General features: G+C 35.9%; 1 protein-coding gene and 1 pseudogene across 7 annotated transcripts in view; one reads left to right on the forward strand and one right to left on the reverse strand.

Moving 5' to 3' along the window:
* The first annotated feature begins 1,359 nt into the window (after positions 1-1,359).
* ATG4C (autophagy related 4C cysteine peptidase) overlaps positions 1,360-20,287 on the forward strand; it is a 64,309-nt gene continuing 45,381 nt past the window's right edge. Inside the window, exons 1-4 of one of the 7 annotated variants that reach the window (XM_074334839.1) lie at positions 1,584-1,602; positions 6,450-6,553; positions 9,397-9,509; positions 9,972-10,076. The gene's annotated coding sequence lies outside the window, so the exon portion shown is untranslated. Of the gene's footprint in view, positions 1,603-6,449; positions 6,554-9,396; positions 9,510-9,971; positions 10,077-20,287 lie in introns of all 7 variants that reach the window. The other 6 variants (XM_074334838.1, XM_019731417.2, XM_074334837.1 and 3 more) reach the window with 6 other exon arrangements.
* On the reverse strand, positions 14,984-15,938 carry LOC109447006 (small ribosomal subunit protein eS12; annotated as a pseudogene).

Raw genomic sequence — 20,287 nt, forward strand, 5'->3', positions numbered from 1 at the left:
TACCTCTGAATCATTCCAAAGGAAATATTTTCTCTCACTGTGTTCATATTGTTTTGGTGCATGAGTATGGAGAGCAGCAGCTTGTTTTCCATGATCATAGATTTTAAATATTTACTTGCTAGTGCTGCATAATTTAGCACACTGTAGTTTGAATACAGTCTGTATGGTAGCTGAAGCCATCTCAGTGTTACAGGATATAATTTCCCTCTGTGACTTCTATGTGAAGTTTTAAAAATGGAAACTATTCTAATTCATTTTTTCCTAACCAATTAAAATTTGTTTTTCTGTAAACCCATAGAAAACCAATGTTTGTGATATACACACATTTCATTTTGTATAATTACCATGTAGTTTATTTTCAGAATCCAAACATTGTTTCTCATGGCCTGTTAATGCACAATATCAAAAATAAAATATGTTCATCCTTGCAATCCAAGTCTTAATGAAAGTAACAAAAAGACATCCAAACAGCTTGTTAGATGCATATTATCTGTCCTAAGAAATCAAAACTGAGTTTTGGGTTTTAAAATGTGGAACCACACGCTAACTAATCAGGCAAGAAATCAGTCACTTTGTTTGCTCTCACTAATAAATGTTACATTTGTGATCTTGCTACATCCTTTATGTGATTGATTACTTGGTTGCCTTTCCACGTAATAGAAAATAAATATTCCAGTTACATGATTTTGTGAGAACAATAAAAAAGTAATTCAAACCATTAAACACATTAAGTAGTTGAAAATATTTTCAAATTTAATTTTGAACTTTTTAACTGTGTATTCTGATTTTCTTTCCCATGTGGTTTCACAGTCAGGTAATACAGACAGTTAATATTTTTTATTTCTAGCTATTACTACAATTTCCTATGCAATTCAGGAGCATATCTGATAGTCCTTGTCCCAACACAATTTTGCAGTACAGCAAAATGACAGGATTACACATTCCTTGATCTTTTGTTAAGTATTTACCTATAGTCCCAACTATTGCTTGGCTTAGAGTTATCTTCACAACAGGATGGAAGGAAATACTGCTATTTTTACCAAAGTGAGCCTTGATAGGAAGGTCAACGTTAGTCTACGGGATTTAATGACTCTGAAATCGCATTTGGGATTTGCGGGTATCGGGGGCTGAGTGAAGAATGAGAGGTGCTCTGCATGCTGGATCTTGTAGTTCCTGCGACGAAGGAGAGGGCGTGGTGTTGCACGGCATGCTGGGAGTTGAAGTCCAATTATTTATTCAACAGGAACTCATGGTAGGCATAATGTGATTTGTCTATTAGAGACAGTGCTTACGAATGGATACTTTCCCTTGGTTCTGCGCTTGCCGTAGTGATGACTTAGGGGCTGGGAGTGGCGAACAGGGGGGAAAAGGGACGAAGTCAGCGGAGCAGAGGCCCATAGGCGGCTGTTTTTGCTGCCACCAATCGAAAGGATTTAGTGCCCCGGAAGTGCCTGACCCATTGGGTTTGAAGGGGAGGCCGTTCCTCTTACTACGGTGGCCCGGGGCCGGAGGTGCCTGTGGCGGCGGCGCTGAGGTGGGAGCATCTGCGTGTGTGCGGGCTGTTTTTGTGGCGGCCTGCGTTAGAGCTGGACCATTTCCCGGGTGGGTGGCTCCTGCACATTCTTTACACTTCTCCCGTTCTGTTTCGGTGAGGGGTCGACTCGAGGCTAGTGCAGTCAGGAGAAGGTTGGGAATTACTGTCTTGGTCCCCGAGAGACCGGGTTCCTTGTGGGGGCGGGGGCGAGTGGGGGGACACCCCATGGCTAACCGTGTGGCTGACAGTGAAACACCCTGTGGCTAACCGTGTGGGCACTTTGAAGATTTGGGCTTCTCCCTTGTCCCTTCTTTCTAGTGTCGTTTGTCTTCTGACTCCTTGCCCTTTCTGGGCTTCAGAGCCTTCCTGTGGGCAGCTGTTCCCCTTCTCCTTGTGGCTTTTCTTAGGTGTTCCAGGCACGATCTCTTGTACCCTAAGCTATCGCATCCATTTAACTCCTTTCCTATTTCTTCCCGTGGAAGAAAAGTAAAAACAAAAAGAAAAAAAAACCCAAAATCGAATCCCTTAGATCTCAATATTCTCATTTCCGCCTATTTGGCCTTTTTTTTTTCTTTTCTTTTTTCTTTCTTTTTTTTTTACTGCTTCAGACGTTAACACACTCTTCTGAATATCTTAATGCTTTCCCATCCAGACATTAACGTTCACTTTATTTTGTTCTCGTTCAACCTCAACTCGTCCACCTCCATCTCCATACTTCTAAGGTCTTTTTAGATCGGAGGCTCGAATACATTCTTACAATGACTGGTGAATAGGAAAGACGTCAGTGGTCCACTCAGCTGGACTCTGCTTATTGAGTTTATATTAAGATCTCATTGGTTTACATTTTCGTTTTGTATCCATTATTTTCCCACAAGGAGTTAGTTACTACCCTGTAGTTAGAGGACAAAACCTGGTCCTACATTTCTTTTTTATTGGATTACTTACACAGGATTTCCCCCCCTCTTTCCTACTCAGAACATATGTCCCCAGTAGAATTTTGCAGTGATTTTCTGTCAGTTACTAGCAGATAGACACAAGGGAATAAATACTCTTTCCTCCTTGGTTGCTTGTGATTTATAATTAGATTATGAGTCTTTGAAAGTACTCAGAGGGGTTGGAAAAGCTTTGAAAGGTAAAGTCTGTGTATGTTCCCGTTTACAAATTAATAAAGCCTTTTTACTGAACAAGGAAGACTTTCTAAGTAGTCCAAATAATCTGATGCTATATTGAATTAATTATCAGTTCATTCACTGTAAATAACAGTTTAAAGAAGTAGCCAATATATGGAATTGTATAGTTTAGTAAAAGGTTTCAAAAACCATTTAACTGATGTTCTTTTTCTATAAAATGAATGCAAATATATTGAAAAATTTATTTGTTGTAATTGTTTATGAGATAGTTCTGGTAAATGATCTGGTAAAACAGCATTGTATACTATTCACTAATGTTTTGTAGACACAAATTTTTGTACTTCCTTGCTTTTTGGGGACCATGTAACTCAAATAAGTTTGCAACTTCTAATTATTGCATGGTAGAAATTCTATTAGTAAAATTATTGTTTTTCTTGTCAAATGTAATATACATGTGTCAGTAAAATACAAATACTACTAATACTTATACCCTGTAAAATTGGGATTATTCCTAATTAATCAGAAATGGTTTCAGCCCTGCTTAATATTTGGGGCAAAATGTAAATATTTCAGAATTAATTCACTTATGAAATTCTTTATTGGATAACTAATAAGAGGCTCGACATTACTCAAACTTTTTATATTTTTCCTGAGATTTTATTTAGTAGGCATTTATTGAATACATCTTACTATTTAACTATTGACACAAAATCATCAAAACCTTTATTGAGACCATCCTTTTATACACAGTTCTGTACTACATGCTATTAAAGCATTATTGCATTTAATTGTTACAACATCTCAGTGAGCTATTGAACATTATTTACATTTAGCAGATGAAGAGTGCAAGTTATTTAGTCCAGTTCTTTACTTTTCCTATTGTAAAGATTGGCTTACACAGCTGCAAAGATTTGTTCTCTACGCTGGAATATATAAAGACCGTTAATTCAATAAATATTTGCTGAGCAGCTATTATGTATCAGATATTATAGGTTCTGGGGATATAACAGTGAACAAAACAGATAAAAGCCCTGTTCTTAGGACGCTTTCACTCTAATAGAATATATGAGATGTAAACCTTGCTTTCAAGAAGCAGAAAATATAGCCAATATGCATTAGATTTTATGTGTTCTAGAATGTTAAAGTTGAAAAGAGATAAGGGAAAATTTCAGGAAGATGAGGTTTGATCTAGAACTTAAGTAGCAAGTAGGGATTTGATAGGTAGGAATTGGGAGGAAAGTAATTCCAGCCTGAGGCATCAAATGAATAAAATTCTGAATTGTATGGGAGAGAGATTAGAAGCAGGGACAGGTAATTGGATTGCTTTGTATCTTCAGTTTCTTGTACATTGTAGGTGCACAATGTTGGTTGAATTTGAAGCAAGAGCTCAGCTATGAGGCAATGAGACATTAGGTAGATCTAATATTATTGTAGTGGAAATGGAAAAAAAGGAATGGATTTGAAAGGACCAGTAGGCTCTGTTATTATGGAAGGTTTGCTGTATGGTGGTTTCCAAAGGAGAAGAGAGGCTAGATTACCAGATTTGAACCGAGTGGGCCAGGTGTTATTGTAGATTTTCCTATTTCATCAAATCATGAGATTTTTTTTCTAATTCCCAGATGCATCATTATCTTATGAAACACTATGAAAAAAATATTGCTAATTAAACAACATTGTCAACTGTAAGATGTAGTCAGTTTTAGAGTTAAAATGTAAAAATGTGTGATCCAGAAATAATGAAATGAGGCACATCTTATGATGGTTCATGAGCCTTATAACTACTTTAGTTTTTGGACTATTTATAAATAAATCTGTAATCTTTGACATGCATTCAATCATTTAACATTTATTTATTAACTAGGTACTCTTCTAGGTCACAGTGATATAGTGGTCAGTAAAAACAATCTCGACCCTCATAGTACTTATTGCATAACAGGGGAAGCAGGCATAAATCAAATATTCCATCAAAGAAATGTAAAGTTGCAGCTATTATAAGGCTATGAAAAAGTACTTGATGTAATATGGAGGAAAACTGATTACAGATGGGATTAGGAGTGTGGATGGGGAGAGGCCAGATGAAAGATGTTAATGTCTTGGAAAAAGTGGTGGTGAAGATAGATAGAAGTGAATGGATTTTAGAGATATTTAGGAGGTGACGGGGTGATGGATTGGATATGAGGAATGAGGGTGAGGAAAGTGCCATCAGCCACCACTAGCTTTTTGGCTTATGTAACTGGATGGATTGTGGTATATATAGTTCACTGAGATAGAGAACACTGTAAGTTGGCCAGGTTTGGCGGGCTTTGTTTGTTAATATATATATATTTTTTATTGTGGCATTAGTGTTCAAAGTTAATTTCTTAGTTATTCTTTTTTTTTCTTTTATGCCATTGTTTCAGTTAAGTGTATTTGAGGAATGGTGTACTTGAAATAAGTGTTTTCAGTATTTTTTTCTTGAATGAGCAGGGATAAAGTTCTAGATGAAAGCATTTGGAAATACGTTGGTATTTGTTTTGAATTTATATGTAGCATTCAATCATATATAATATAAATAGGTAAGTGAGTAATACAGTATATTTTCATCTTTATTTTCACTTAGGATTTGGCAGTAAATTGGGCATCTGGTTAGATTTTAACCTTATTCAATTGGTGTATATGTAAATGTAAATCTGTGTCAGGGGTAAAAAGACATGCTTTTGATTTTTCTTTGAAATGTCTCCTTTGTGTAATTTTTGACAGATTTTGAATCAATATAATCAGTTTATTATTTAAATTTTACATTTCATACTAAAGCAGTAGAGTGTATAGAGCAAAGAGCATGGGCTTTGGAGTCAGACTGCCTGGATTCAAGGTGTGTTTTGCTGTTTGCTAGCAGTATAACCTTGCAGAAGTTTAGTCGTTTTAAGCCTTTGTTGTTTTAATCTATAAAATGATGATAATAATAATACCTGCCTTATAGAGTTGTGAGAATTAAATGAGATGATATACATGCATGTTAACAAAACTCCTGGTACAGAGTGTTTGTGTTTATTATTATAATGATGTGGGATCTGAGATCATCTGGAATTCTGTGCCAACTTTTTAATTTTAGAGTTCTCTATAGCTAATAGCTCTCAACGGGAGAAAAAAAATCATTTGGTAGTCATATTTGGATTTGGAGAAAATATTATATAAGATAACTTTGCTTATTCACAGTCATGCTAGATGAGTCATCGCATGTCATCTTTCACAGATTCTTATCAGAGATTATGTTTAGTCTACACCTATTTTTTAAAAATTAAATTTATTGCAGTGACATTGGTTAATAAAATTATGTAGGTCTCAAGTGTACAATTCTGTAATCCATCATCTGTATATTGCATTGTGTGTTCAGTACCCAAAGTCAAATCTCCTTCCGTCACCATATATTTGACCTCCTTCTGCCTTTTCCCCTCCCTTCTTACCCTCTGGTAACCACCAGAGTGTTGTCTGTGAGTTTTGTTTGTTTGTTTGTCTTGTTTGTTGCTTTCAGTTTTATACTCCACATATGAGTGAAATCGTATGGTTCTTGACTTTTTTGTCTGACTTATTTCGCTTAGCATGATCATCTTAAGATCCATGCATATTGTCACAAATGGCAGTACTTCAGCTTTTCTTATAGCCGAGTAATATTCCATTGTGTATATGTACCACATCTTCTTTACCCAATCATCTACAGAAGGACACTTCAGTTGTTTTTCTGTCTTGACTACTATGAATAATGCTTTTCAATCAGCATTCTTTTACAGACTTTCTTCCTTCATCAGATTTGTCAGTGCTGGTCTTCTGATGAGGAATTATAGGTATCAGTTTTCTTTTATTTGAGTCCACCAGCAAGAGAATACATTTATGTAGCTGTTCTTTGGCACAGGTCAGTATAGCTTTTTTTTTTTTTTTTTTTTTAAATACTTAATCCAACCAGAGATTATGAATTGTATTTAGTTGTCATTTCTCTCTGTTTTTATCTATCTAGACAATCCCCACCTTTTCTCTTTTTCCACCTTTCTTCCTTCCTTTTTATTTATTTATCTTTTTTGTGGTCTTTCAAGACATTGACATTTTTAGAGTCCAGGCCAATTGTCTTGTAGGATGCCTCACAAAATGAATTTGTCTGATTGTTTCCTCATAGTTTCAGGTTAAATCATTTTTTTTCAAGACTGCAAATATTGCATAGGAGATATTGTAAACATTTCATTTGATCACATCAAGACTAATGTAATGGTACTTTGTCCCATTATTGGTGATGTTAAGGTTGATCACTTGGGTTAGCCAGATTTATATATTCTAAAAGTATCTTTTTCCTTTTGTACTTAATTAATCTGTGGGGGTGATACTTTGAGATCATTAGATATTTTGTTTTCCAGCAATTTTTTTTTTCTATTTAGTAGTTTTAGTAGCCATTGATGGTCCTTCCCTGAATCACTCATTGCACTAGTGGTTGCCAAATAGTGGTTTTCCAGTTCTCTAAATCCTTCTACATGTGTTTGCTGGCTATTTCTCTAAAGAAGAGCTATTTCTCTTCTCTCCTTTTATTTTAGTATCAGTCTGTATCCAAGATTCTCTTTTTTAAAAAATTTATCCACTGTATTACAACACTTGACCGTATTTCTTATTGATGATTAAATTATCTTGTTTGGTTAGTCCCTTCAAACTGGTTCCTCTGGTCTTTGTATGTCCACCTTGGTATTTGGGCACATTCTTACTTTTTGTACAATAAGATATTCAAGGCTCACTTTGCGTACTCCCGGCTCGAGACCTGGAATCAGCCATTTAACTTGGAGTCCTGGTTCATTTTTGTGGTAAACGGTGCTTAGAAATCCAGATTTGTCATTGACTGTACTGTTAACCTTTGAGCAATGCAGGGGTTGGGGGTGTCGACCCCATTGCAGTCGAAAATGCACATATAACTTGACTCCCCTAAAACTTAACCATTAATAGCCCACTGTTGAGTGGAAGCCTTACTGAAAAAATAAACAGTCGATTAACACGTATTTTGTATATGTATTATATACTATATTACAATAAAGTAAGCTGGAAAAAAATGTTATTAAGAAAGTAATAAGGAAGAGAAAATACATTTACAGTATTTATTGAAAAAATTCGCATATAAGTGAGCCTGCACAGTTCAAACCTGTGTTGTTCAAGGGTCAAGTGTTCTCATAGCTGCTGGCGTATCATTGCTTCTAGGCCCTGTAAATGGGGACACACACACACACACACACACACACACACACACATCTTTGTTTTTTTTTGAAGAAATCATGAGTTTATAGGAGATACCTTAAATTCAAATTCAAAACCACAGAGTTCATTTTTACCTTCTCTCAGTTCAAAGTAGGTGTTCAAAGTTATTTGAATTATTTTTTTCTGTGTGATTATGTTATCAATTTGAAATATAGTTAAGTTTCTACTAAACTACTTTTAATAGATTCTTTCTATAAAATCAGTTATCTGTAAAACCACTAAAGTAGACATTATAATTTAAGACTTTATCATAATATATAGTTTATAGGGAACTCCAGAACGGTTATGTCAGGTAGAGACTATACAGTTTTTATCTTTTTAAGGCTTTAAACTTGTAGCTCTATTTTCAAATTGATGTATTATTTGAAATGAGAAACGATGAGAAAAATGACATCAAACAATTCCATTTGTAAGCCAAAACAATCGTGTTTGTGAACATTTGAAACAATGTTCTTCTTTTGACTGATGATACAATTCAAGCATTAATCTTTAACAATATACATAATTGTTGATCGTACTTTAACTCATTCCTAAGAAATATGGCTAGTTTCTTGTATTTATACCCAGAATAGAAAGATTTATGTTGTTTGTGTGTCCTTTGTATTTGAAGAATGTCAGTTGTAACTGTGTGTTACCCTGTGATATTTTTCATGTGTGAATAGTCTCATTGGAAAGGGGAAATATTTCTCTTACTAATTACAACACTTTTTATTTCTGTTGTGAGGCATAACCACATACGGTCTTGAATTCTGGTTAGTTGTAAACATTTTGCTTGTTAGAATGTCAGGTTAATGAGGACAGGAACTGGATTTCATGGCTCATTATATCTCTCTTAGCACATTACGGAAGTAACAACTCAAATAGTACACGTACTTGATGAATAAATAAATGTGATATTTTATTTTATTTTTTAAATTTTATTGGGGAATATTGGGAAACAGTGTATTTCTCCAGGGCCCATTGGCTCCAAGTTGTTGTCCTTCAATCTAGTTGTGGAGGGCGCAGCTCAGCTCCAAGTCCAGTCGCCATTTTCAATCTTAATTGCATGGGGCACAACCCACCATCCCATGTGGGAATTGAACTGACAACCTTGTTGTTGAGAGCTCACGCTCTAACCAACTGAGCCACTCTGCCGCCCCCTAAATGACTTGTAATTACTAGACTCAATAATATGGACATACCTTTTTCTTGGCTAAAGTAATTAATGGAATAGGACTTAGAGAAAAAGCTTACCCATATTTACTTGTTACAAACCTCAAAATCACTGTGTCTCAAACTGAATTCTCCATCACCCCTTAGCCTTTTCCTCTTGGGTTCAATGTTTCTGTTGATGCCATCGTTATCCTCCTAGACATCAGACCTGAAATCTATGTATGTGAGCAAATAAACATTCATGGATTTGTATGAGCTCACTAGTTCTACCTTGTCAGCCTGTTGCTTATTATCTCCTTATTTCTTATCCCTTACCAGTACCCGGAGTGAGGCCCTCATTACTGCTCATATATAACAGTCTTCTAACTAATTGAAGGAACTGAGAATATTTAATGTGGAAAAGAGACTGTGGAGGCGGGAAGGAGTAAGAGGTAAGTCTTTCAATATCCGACGGGCTATCAGATGGGAGCGGGATTAGTGTCAGGGCACAACCAGGATCTGTTCACGGAAACTAAAGGACACAGACTTTCGGTGCTATGTGTCTTAGAAGCAAGTATAGTTGTTTAAAATTAACCAGTATCATGTCGTTATACGGATACTCTAGAAGAGTTACATTAGTAGAGAAAAAATAGTTTAAAACATTAACAGGCTTTCAAACCTCTAGCTGTGTTTTCAGCACAGTACCAAGCTCATTGCGTACTGAGCTCCCTGTTACAAGTGTTGACGCAGAGGCTGGGTGAATAGGCAAGGATGATATAAAGGAGCTCTCACTACTATGTGGACGGGTGCACCTGGGTAGTGATTGCTGTGTCTGAACCAGAGGGCAGAGCAGATTCCTTGGGGATGGGAGTGGTATTCTTTCAGTCTTTCAAATTTACACATTTTCTTTTCAGGATCCTCCCCACCCCAAGCGATTACTGAGGCCGTGGAGTGTATTGTGTGGGAAAATGGTCAAAATCTATTACTAATGTTACTGCTTACTTGTTACTAGATGCTTTGTAAGTTCCCTTTCAATTCTGAGATTCTGACACCCGTCAGTTCTTGTGGAGATTAAGTTTATTTTGTTGACTAAATGATTTGACCCAAAATGTTACTTCTTATATGTAAACTGCATATTTAACAGTTTTCAAACTTGGATTTTAAAATATGAAGTCAAATTCATAAAATCCTCTCTAAGACCAAGGTCCATAAGTTTAGCACGTATGTTTTCTTCTATGTATTTTAATGTTTCAGGTTTTATAGTTAGGTCTTTGATCCATTTTGAGTTAATTTTTGTGTATGGTGACAAGTAGCAGTCTAGTTTCATTCTTTTGCATGTTGCTTTCCAGTTTTCCCAGCACCATTTATTAAAGAGGATTTCTTTTCTTCATTGTATGTTTTTGGCTCCTTTGTTGAAAATTATTTGCCCGTATATATGTGGGTTTATTTCTGGGCTCTCAATTCTGTTTCTTTGCTCTAGGTGTCTGTTTTTCTGCCGATACCATGCTGTCTTGATTATTGTCGCTTTGCAGTATAATTTTGAAGTCAGGGAGTGTGTTACCTCTGACTTTCTTCTTTTTTCTCCGAATTACTTTGGCTATTTGGGGTCTTTTGTGGTTCCATACAAATCTGATGATATTTTTTGTTCTATTTCTTTAAAAAATACCATTGGGATGTTGATGGGGATTGCATTAAATCTGTATGTTGCTTTGGCCATTTTAATATGGCCATTTTAACTATGCTGATTCTTCTAATTCATGAACGTGGACTATCTTTCCATTTCTTTATGTCTTCAATTTCTTTTAATAACATCTTGTAGTTTTCAGTGTATAGGTGTTTCACACCAGTGTACAGGTATTTCACACCCTTTGTTAAGTTTATTCCTAGCATTTTATTCTTTTATTGCAGTTGCAAGTGGAAGTGTTAAATAAGTCAGATGGAAAAAGTCAAGAACCATATGATTTTACACATGTGGGATATAAAACAGAAAGCAACAAATGAACAAACAAGAGAAACAAACAAAAGCATCATAGACACTGACAACAGTATGGTGGTTACCAGAGGGGAAGAAGGGTGGGGAGGAGGTAAAGAGGGTAAAGGGGGTCAAATACATGGTGATGGAAGGAAACTTGACGTTGGGTGAACACACAATGGGATAGTCAGATTAAATATTATGGAATTGTACACTTGAAATCTGTATCATCTTATTGACCAGTGTCACTCCATTAAATACATTTAGTAAAATTAATTTTAAAAATAAATCACAGAGGCTGTAAACATTCAGAGTTACCTTGGACTCATCAGAGGTTACTAAGATCCTGACATAATTAAAATTGTTCTATTTAACTATAGAAAATACTATGTTCTTAGAGATAAGATCAAGGAATGCTTAAGACAGCCCAGATATCATTAATGGTTCTGATTGTAGTTGTCAAGTAAATGATTGAGGTCATTTACTCTTTATATCCCATTTGGGTTGGTTCTGGCAGCTGTACAGTGTGTGAACATGTAATACTCAGTGCTGCACAAGTAGAGATTTTTGGCTGTAGGAACTTGATCCAAGGGGGTAAATGAATATCTGCTTAGTAAGTAGTTTATTTCATAGATGTTTTTACTTTTTAGAAATAAGAGAAGAACACAAATAGTACACTTTGTTTGAAACATCATTATAAAGTAGCTAAGCATTGATTTAGTGTTTTTAAGTGGAGGATGTGAACCTTAGGAATTCTAACAATGTTTATAAGATGTATTCTTGAGGCAAAACTACTTTATTAGTCTTTTTGCTACCAGCTCTTTATTCCTTTTTTAAAAGCCACGTTCTTACCATGTGTGTCCTTATCATGTTGCTGTTCGTTTTCTCAGTCTTTTTGTCTTAATCTCTTAGTGCCCTCTGCTTTGCCTAACCCTTAGCTCTGAAAGGGGACAATCCAAATAAATGTTACCAGTGCTATCCTTTTCTCCGTATTTGCCACTTTAAAAGAAAATAAACATGCCAGGTTTATAAACTGAACACAAAGTTCAGTGTATGAAGATAGTAGATTAGCAAATATAGGTAAAGAGAAGGAATAGAAATGGATGCAACAATTGAAGTTTCTGTAAACAAAGAACTGAACTGGGGAGAAGAAATGAGAGCAGAGATGACAGACCAACATATTGAGAGACATTCGAGGTCAGACAAGGGATTGATACTTGTTACTAAAAATGCAAGCAGGTAGAAAAGGTTGCAGTAGATGAAAAACTTAGAGCAGAACTCACCATTCATTTTATTTGATGGTATAGCTAAAAGCACATCAAAAATTCTAAATCAATATCTATATTTCATCTTGCCATAAATACCATCTGGGGAAGAAGCCCAAGCATACGCAAATCCTGGAAGTCTGCAATGTTTTTATCGGTTGTACTATGTGACAGATATATTCTCTAGAAGCAGTCCCTAAAGTTCTGTCTGTCAGGAGCTTTTACTTGGCTTTAAATCCTCAGTGGTTAAAATATTCTATCTATTGCCATATGGGAGAGGCTGATTACCTTCATCTGCCCTTCAAGGACATTGATAGGAGTACCCTTTAGATTTATCAGTTTATAATTTATCGACTGTTTTAATGTGTGGTTATGGTTAGAAAAGTGACTCTCTAGAAATGACATCTGGCTCTCAGTCGATGATTTTCATATCAAATGTTGTAGCTCTGCCTTCCTAAAGGACTCTGCTTAATTTTCACATCATTAACGATAAAGTTGAGTATAATAATAAACCTCATCTGGGAGCTTTATCTATGTTTACTGAGATAAAATAACATAGAGTTTTCCCCTCTTTAATGCTATTATCTTTTAATTATGAATGGATTTGTCACAATTGTAAGCAGTGAGCAGAAATGTGGAAATGGGTGATAAGATTTATTGTAGTATGCATTAGTAAAGAAAGTTTACTTGAGAAAAGAGTTATTAATTTCTCTAAAGTTTTAAGAAATAAACCATAAATCCCTTCTAAAAAGTGTTTGGAAATTGTGGAGAATGTTATTTGATGACTTTCCAGACTGAGGCTCTGACATTACAAAAATAAACACAAGAAATTTGGCGTATCACTTTGGTCACTGGGGCAGTCAAACCAGGTATTTTAGGTACTGTAGAAGATTGAAGTATGCTGGATAATGGGTAGATTATCACTTCATTTTATACTTGATAGACAATGCATTTTAATTTTTTTTTTTTTTTTTTTTGAATCAGGAAAGCTTTTGTAAAGGGAATTTGTGGATGAGAATAGCTTAGAATTTTGCAATGAGATTACTATTCATAAAGTTCATTGTGGTTTCTTCATTTGTGTTTTTTGCTCATTTGTAGTTAAACTAAAAGTACTGTTGGTCTTGCCTTCCCTTGGCTTGTCTAACAGATATAAAGAAAATATTTTAATGGACTGAATGAACTCAAGTATTAATTTATTCTTTTTTCTCTTTCCAAGTCACACTTGTTTTAAGGAGAAGCAAAAGTTATGAATTAAGGGATATCAGCCAAATCAATTTATTCAGCCAAAGCTGCTTTGGGGAGTTACATTGAGGAAGTTAAAGTTTTCCACATGACTAAAGAGCTGAATCAAATGTCTTTAAGAACCACGAAAATAAAGTTGTTTATCTTAAAAAGGAAAAAGCACTTTGTCTCAGCATTTTTATCTTAAGGGTTGCTTAGGGATTTTGTAATAGAATGTCTTCTTGGCAGATTTTTTTTTTTTTTTTTTAAGATTTTATTGGGGAAGGGGAACAGGACTTTACTGGGGAACAGTGTATACCTCCAGGCCTTTTTTCCGAGTCAAGTTGTTGTCCTTTCAATCTTAGTTGTGGAGGGTGCCATTCAGCTTCAAGTTGTTGTCCTTTCAGTCTTAGTTGTGGAGGGCGCAGCTCAGCTCCAGGTCCAGTTGCCGTGTTCAGTCTTAGTTGCAGGGGCGTAGCCCACCATCCCTTGTGGGACTCGAGGAGTTGAACTGGCAACCTTGTGGTTGAGAGCCCACTGGCCCATGTGGGAATCGAACAGACAGCCTTCGGAGTTAGGAGCATGGAGCTCTAACCGCCTGAGCCACTGGGCTGGCCCTTGGCAGATTTCTTGGTCAAGCAGTTTTAGTTGTTTTGTTAGAATTTAATATAACCTGGGCACATTTGTAGTTTGGTGTATTAAATTTTTCATTTGAGTAGTTTATTTTTGAATAATTTTATTATTTTAAAAGAGGCTCAAAAAAAGTAAAAATATTTCATCTCTTAGAGATTCCACTTTTAACATTATGGACTTGTAGACATTGTTTTATGCGTGTCTGTGTGTGTGTGTGTGTGTGTGTGTGTGTGTGTGTCACATGTATATACATACAAAAATATGTATGCATATAGATGCATAAATCATATTCATGCTTTCTTTCTTTTTACTCTATGCCTTGGATAGCTTTTTTTTTTTTTTAATAATTAATAAACTGTATTTTTTTTTAGAGCAATTTTAGGTTCACAGCAAAATTGAATGTATACAGAGTTCCCATATACCTTCTGCTCCTCAACAAGCACAACTTGCCCACTACTGTCCAAAAATGATTCATTTGTAACAATCAGTGAACCTACATTGATGCATCATTATCACCCAAAGTCCATAGTTTATATTAGAGTTTATATGGTGTTGTGCATCCAATGGTTTTGGATAAATGTATAATGAGATGTATCCACAATAATAGTATCACACAGGGTAGTTTCACTATTCTAAAAATCCCCTGTGTTCTGCTAATTCATCCTCTTCCATCCCCCCAACCTCTGGCAACCAATGATCGTTTTACTGTTTCCATAGTTTTGCTTATTCCGGACTATCATACAGTTGGAGTCATATAGTATATAGCTTTTTAAAATTGGCTTCTTTCACTTAGTAATATACATTTGGTTTTCCTTGATATCTTTTCATGCCTTGGAAGCTCATTTCTTTTTAGTGCTGAATAGTATTCCATTGGCTGGATGTACCACCGTTTATTTATCCATTCACCTACTAAAAGACATGTTCGGTACCATAGGATTGTTTTCAGGTTTTGGCAATTATGAATACAACTGCTGTAAACATCCGAATGCAGGTCTTTGTGTGGATCTAACTTTTCATTTCATTTGAGTAAATACCAAGAGTACAATTGTTGGATCCTATGCTAAGAGTATGTTTAGTTTTGTAAGAAACTGCCAAAATGTCTTCCATAGTAGCTGTGCCATTTTGAATTTCTATCAGCTATGAATGAGAGGACCTATTGCTCTGTAACCTTGTCTGCATTTGGTGTTGTCAGTGATTTGGTCTTTGGCCATTCTGATAGTATGTAGTGGTATCTCGTTATTGTTTTAATTTGTTTTCCCTAATAACATATGAGGTGAAGCATCATATGCCTACTTGCTATCTGTGTATCTTCTTTGGTGAGGAATCTATTAAGGTCTTTGGTTCATTTTTATTTATTTATTGAAAAAAAACAAAAGCCACGTTTATTTGTTCATTTCTTGCATTTGAAGTACTCCTTGATGACATCTTTGGCCTGAGACTCTTTGCCATTGCCCTTATCCATCACACAAGTGCAACCAACCACTTTTTGGGGTTTTCCCTCTCTGTCAGTTTTACCGAGGCCGACCCATTCTCCTAGCTTCTTGTTGTCATCGACCTTTATTATGTTGATTTGGTGTTCAGCACAGAGGGCCTCCACCAGTGATAGGTTCGTCATACTTGGATGCAAGCATACAAAGATGGGCTTGATGCTTGTCTAAGGCTTTGGCAGCTTTGCGAATTCCATGTGCTAGGCCCTCATGGATGAGGGCAGTCTTCAGCACGTCTTGTAAAGCAGTGTTAACGTTCTTTACACCTCCAGCAGCAATGCCTTCCTGGTCCACAGTGGTGGTTTATGGGTGGAGCCGATTCTTGAATGCATCCCAGACTCCATCTCCATGCTACTCCTTGGCAGCAGGGAAAGAGAGGGTCTTTAGCTCATTTTTAAATGGGGTTGTTCTTTTTCTTATTTTTGAGTTTTAAACATTCTTTGTATATTTTGGGTAACAGTCCTTTGTCAAATGTGTCTTTTTCAAAGATTTTTCTCCCAGTCTGTGGCTTGTCTTTTCGTTCTCTTGACATTGTCTTTCTCAGAGCAGAAGTTTTGAATTTTAATGAAGTCCAGCTTGTCAGTTTTTTCTTTCAGGGGTAGTGAGTGCTTCAGTGTTGTATCTAAAAAGTCATTGCCATACTCAAGGTCACTTAGGTCCTCTAGGACTTGAATGTTCTTTCACATTTAGGTCTATAATCCATTTTGAGTCAATTTTTGTGAAGGGTGTGTGGTCTGTGTCTAGATTCTTTTTTTTTTTTTTTCATGTGGATGTCCCAATTTTCCATCACCATTTGTTGAAGAAACTGTCTATGCTTTAATTATTGCCTTTGCTCCTTTGTCAAAGACCAGTTGACTCTATTTATGTGGGTCTATTTCTGTGCTCTCTATTCTGGCCCATTGATCTATTTTCCTGTTCTTTTGCTAGGTAATAAAATATTGTTGTGATTACTGTAGCTTTTTAGTAAGCTTTGAAGTTGGGTAGTGTCAGTCTTCCAACTTTGTTTTTCTGCATCAATATTATGTTGGCTGTTCTGGGTCTTTTTGCTCTGCATGTAAAATTCAGAATCAGTTGTCAATATCCACAAAATAACTAGCTGGGATTTTATTGAGATTATATTGAATCTATAGATTCAATTAATAAATAAAGAAATTTAAATAAGTTGGGAAGAACTGATATCTTGACAATATTGATTCTTCCTACCCAAGAACATGGGAATATCTCTCCATTTTAGTTCTTCATTGATATCTCTCATCAAAATTTTTTTAGTTTTCCTCATATAGATCTTATACATATTATATTTAATTTATACCAAAGTATTTCATTTTTGGGGGTGTTAATGTGAATGGTAATGTGTTTTTAATTTCAATTTCCACTCGTTCATTGCCGGTATATAGGAAAGTGATTGACCATACTTTAACCTTGTATCCTACAATCTTGCTGCAATCCTTTATTAGTTCCAGGAGTCTTTTTTTTTTTTTTTTTTTTTTTTTTTGTCAGTTCTTTAAAAATGTCATGTAATTAGTGAAGAAAGACAGTTTTGTTTCTTCACCATCTATATGCCTTTTCTTGTCTTACTTTGTCTGGTTTGGTCTTGTCTTACTGCATTAGCTAGGACATCATATACAATATTGAAAAACAGTGGTGAGAGGGGATGTCCTTGCCTTGTTCCAGAGCTTAGTGGAAAAGCTTCTAGTTTCCAACATTAAGTATGATGTTAGGTGTAGGTTTTTTGAAGATGTTCTTTATCAAGTTGGGAAAGTTTCCCTCTCTTCCTAGTTTGTTGAGAGTTTTTATTATGAATGGGTGTTGGATTTTGTTAAATGCCTTTCTGCATTTATTGATGTTATCATGTAATTTTTCTTCTTTAGCCTGTTGATATGATGTATTACATTAATTGATTTTCAAATGTTGAACCAGCCTTGCATACCTGGGATAAATCCCACTTGGTTGTGTTGTGTAATTTTTTAATACATTGTTGAATTCAATTTGCCAATACTGAGGATTTTTGCATCTATGTTTCTATTGCTTGGTAGTTTTCTATTCTTGTAATCTTTTTGTTTGGTTTTGATATTAGGTAATGCTGATCTCATAGAATGAGTTAGGAGGTATTCCCTCTATTTCTATCTTCTAGAAGAAAGTGTAGAGAATTGGTATAATTTCTTCCTTAAATGTTTGGTAGAATTCACCAGTGAAACCATTTGGGTCTGATGCTTTCTATTTTGGAAGGGTAATGTCCATGGGATCTGTAGTGATGTCTCCTCTTTCATCTGTGGTATTAGTAATTTGTGTTCTCTCTCTCTCTCTCTCTCTCTCTCTCTCTCTCTCTCTCTTTTAGCTAGTCTGACTAAAAGCTTACAGGTTTTATTTATCTTTTCAAAGAACCAACTTTTTTTTTTTTTTTTTTTTTTTTCTCTGTTGTTTTTCTTTCTGCCCTAATTTGTATTATTTCTTTTTTTCAGCTTACTTTAGATTTAGTTTGCTCTTCTTTTTCTACTTTCTTAAGGTAGAAGCTTGGGTTATTGATTGTAGATTTTTCTTCTTTTGTAATATATGCATTCAATGCTGTAAATTTCCCTGTAGGACTACTTTTGTTGCATCCCACAAATTTTGTTGTTATATTTTTATTTAGTAAAAAATACTGTAAAATTTCTCTTGAGATTTCTTCTGTGACCTATTTATTATTTAGAGGTATATTGTTTAATCTCCAAGTATTTTGGGATTTTCCAGCTATCTTTTCGTTAACTGATTTTCAGTTTAATTCCATTGTGGTGAGAGCACACATTGTATGATTTCTGCTTGTTCAAATTTGTTAAGGGGTGTTTTTGGCCCAAAATATGGTCAGTCTTAGTGAATATTTTACGTGAAATTGAGCAGAGTGTGTCTTTACTGATTTTCTTCCTGCTGGATCTGTTCATTTCAGATAGAGGGGTGTTAAAGTCTCCAACTATCGAGATGGATTTATCTAGTTCTTCTTAAAGTTTTATCAGTGTTGCCTCACATATTTTGATGTTCCCTGGATATCTTTTTATGGTGATAAATATAGATTTATGTCATCATAATATATACAGTTTCTTACTTTAAACATTTTAGATTTAGAAGATTCATGGTGGCTTTTGTCCCCCCTCCTCCCCCCAACTCCGAGTCAAGCCGTTGTTCTCAGTCTGGTTGTGGAGGATGCAGCTCCTTGGCCATGTTGGTGTTATGAGCCTTGCACTTCCCGGCTGAGGCAGTCGGTGGCCGGCTGTTCATGGCCGCTCACGGCAGCTCATGGCAGCCCACGGCAGCTCATGCCGTCCTCTGGCTGCTCACAGCAGCCCAGCTCCAGGTCAAGCCATTGTTCACAACTTAGCTGTAGAGGGTACAGTTCACTGGCTCATGTAGGAATTGAACCGGTGACCTAAACGTTAGGAGCACAGTGCTCCAACCACATGGTGGCTTTTTAAAAATAAACTTTTTAACTTCTAAAAATTGCATATGTTCTTTGTATAAGATTGGAAAAGGATGACAATAGTGATATAAAAACATATATTTTTTTGATATAATATGAGGAGGGCAGAACCCTTAGGAATCTAACCAGAGAAGGTGCAACTTTAGCTGGGTCTTAGGGACTCATACAATAAGGCAGTCAAAAAGTGACGGTGAGCAAGAAAGCATTCTAGGTAGAGGGAACAACACATGCAAAGGCAGGGAGGTATCAGATAGCATGTCAAGTGTAGGAAGCTTTAATATTAGTATTAAAAACGCCTTCAGTATATGGTGCATGTGAGGGAGTGCCAAAAGAGGAAGCCGAGTAAGTGGGCAGATGTCATTTCATGAAGGACCTTGAAATTCATCCTGAAGGCTGGGGGTGCATACATGAATGAGGAGAAGACCTGGAGGAACATGTTTGTAGCTCTGATTTTCTTTTGTACACCAGCCATCCTCAAATTAATAGCTCTAGCCCAGACCTTTGAGCTCCAGATCTATATATCCAACTGCCTAGATAGCCTCTCTAGAATATATCTACGTAGAATGTATGATCCATGACAGCAAGTACAGTAAGTCCTCACGTCATGTTGTCAATAGGTTCTGTAACTTTAAGCAAAATGACACATAATGAAACCAATTTTCCCATAGGCTAATTGATATAATAAATAAGAGTTAAGTTCCAACGTCACTGAACAAGACTACTTTATTTGAGGACCTGCTGTATTTCACTGCTTTGTTTCAAGCTTTATCTGCATTGCCTAGAATAGTGCCTGGCAATAATTTATCAAATGATTAAATAAATAATAGTTCTTTATCTCTCAGAGACATCTTAAACTCCACATAAATCAAATTCAGGATCTTCTCTCTTTAACCGGCCCCTCTCCTAATGTTCCCTATTTCAATGATTGGCACAATTTATTCAGTTTCCCAAGCCAGGAACCTGGGTGTATCCTTGACATATCCCTGTTTCTCACCTTCCACATCCATTTGTCACCAAGACTTACTGAATTTTTGAGATGTTTCCTCATGTGTCCATATCTTTCCATCTCTACTGCTCTAGTCCAAGCTATCATTTCTCTCCTAGTCTTGTGCAATAGAAGTAAACGCTCAGCACCTACTCTTGTCCCTTTTCAGTCTATTCTCTTTGTTGCTCTTGGAATCAGAGAAACCCACAGAATCTG

Source organism: Rhinolophus sinicus, linkage group LG06 (genome assembly GCF_036562045.2).
Source record: "Rhinolophus sinicus isolate RSC01 linkage group LG06, ASM3656204v1, whole genome shotgun sequence".
Taxonomy (NCBI): domain Eukaryota; kingdom Metazoa; phylum Chordata; class Mammalia; order Chiroptera; family Rhinolophidae; genus Rhinolophus; species Rhinolophus sinicus.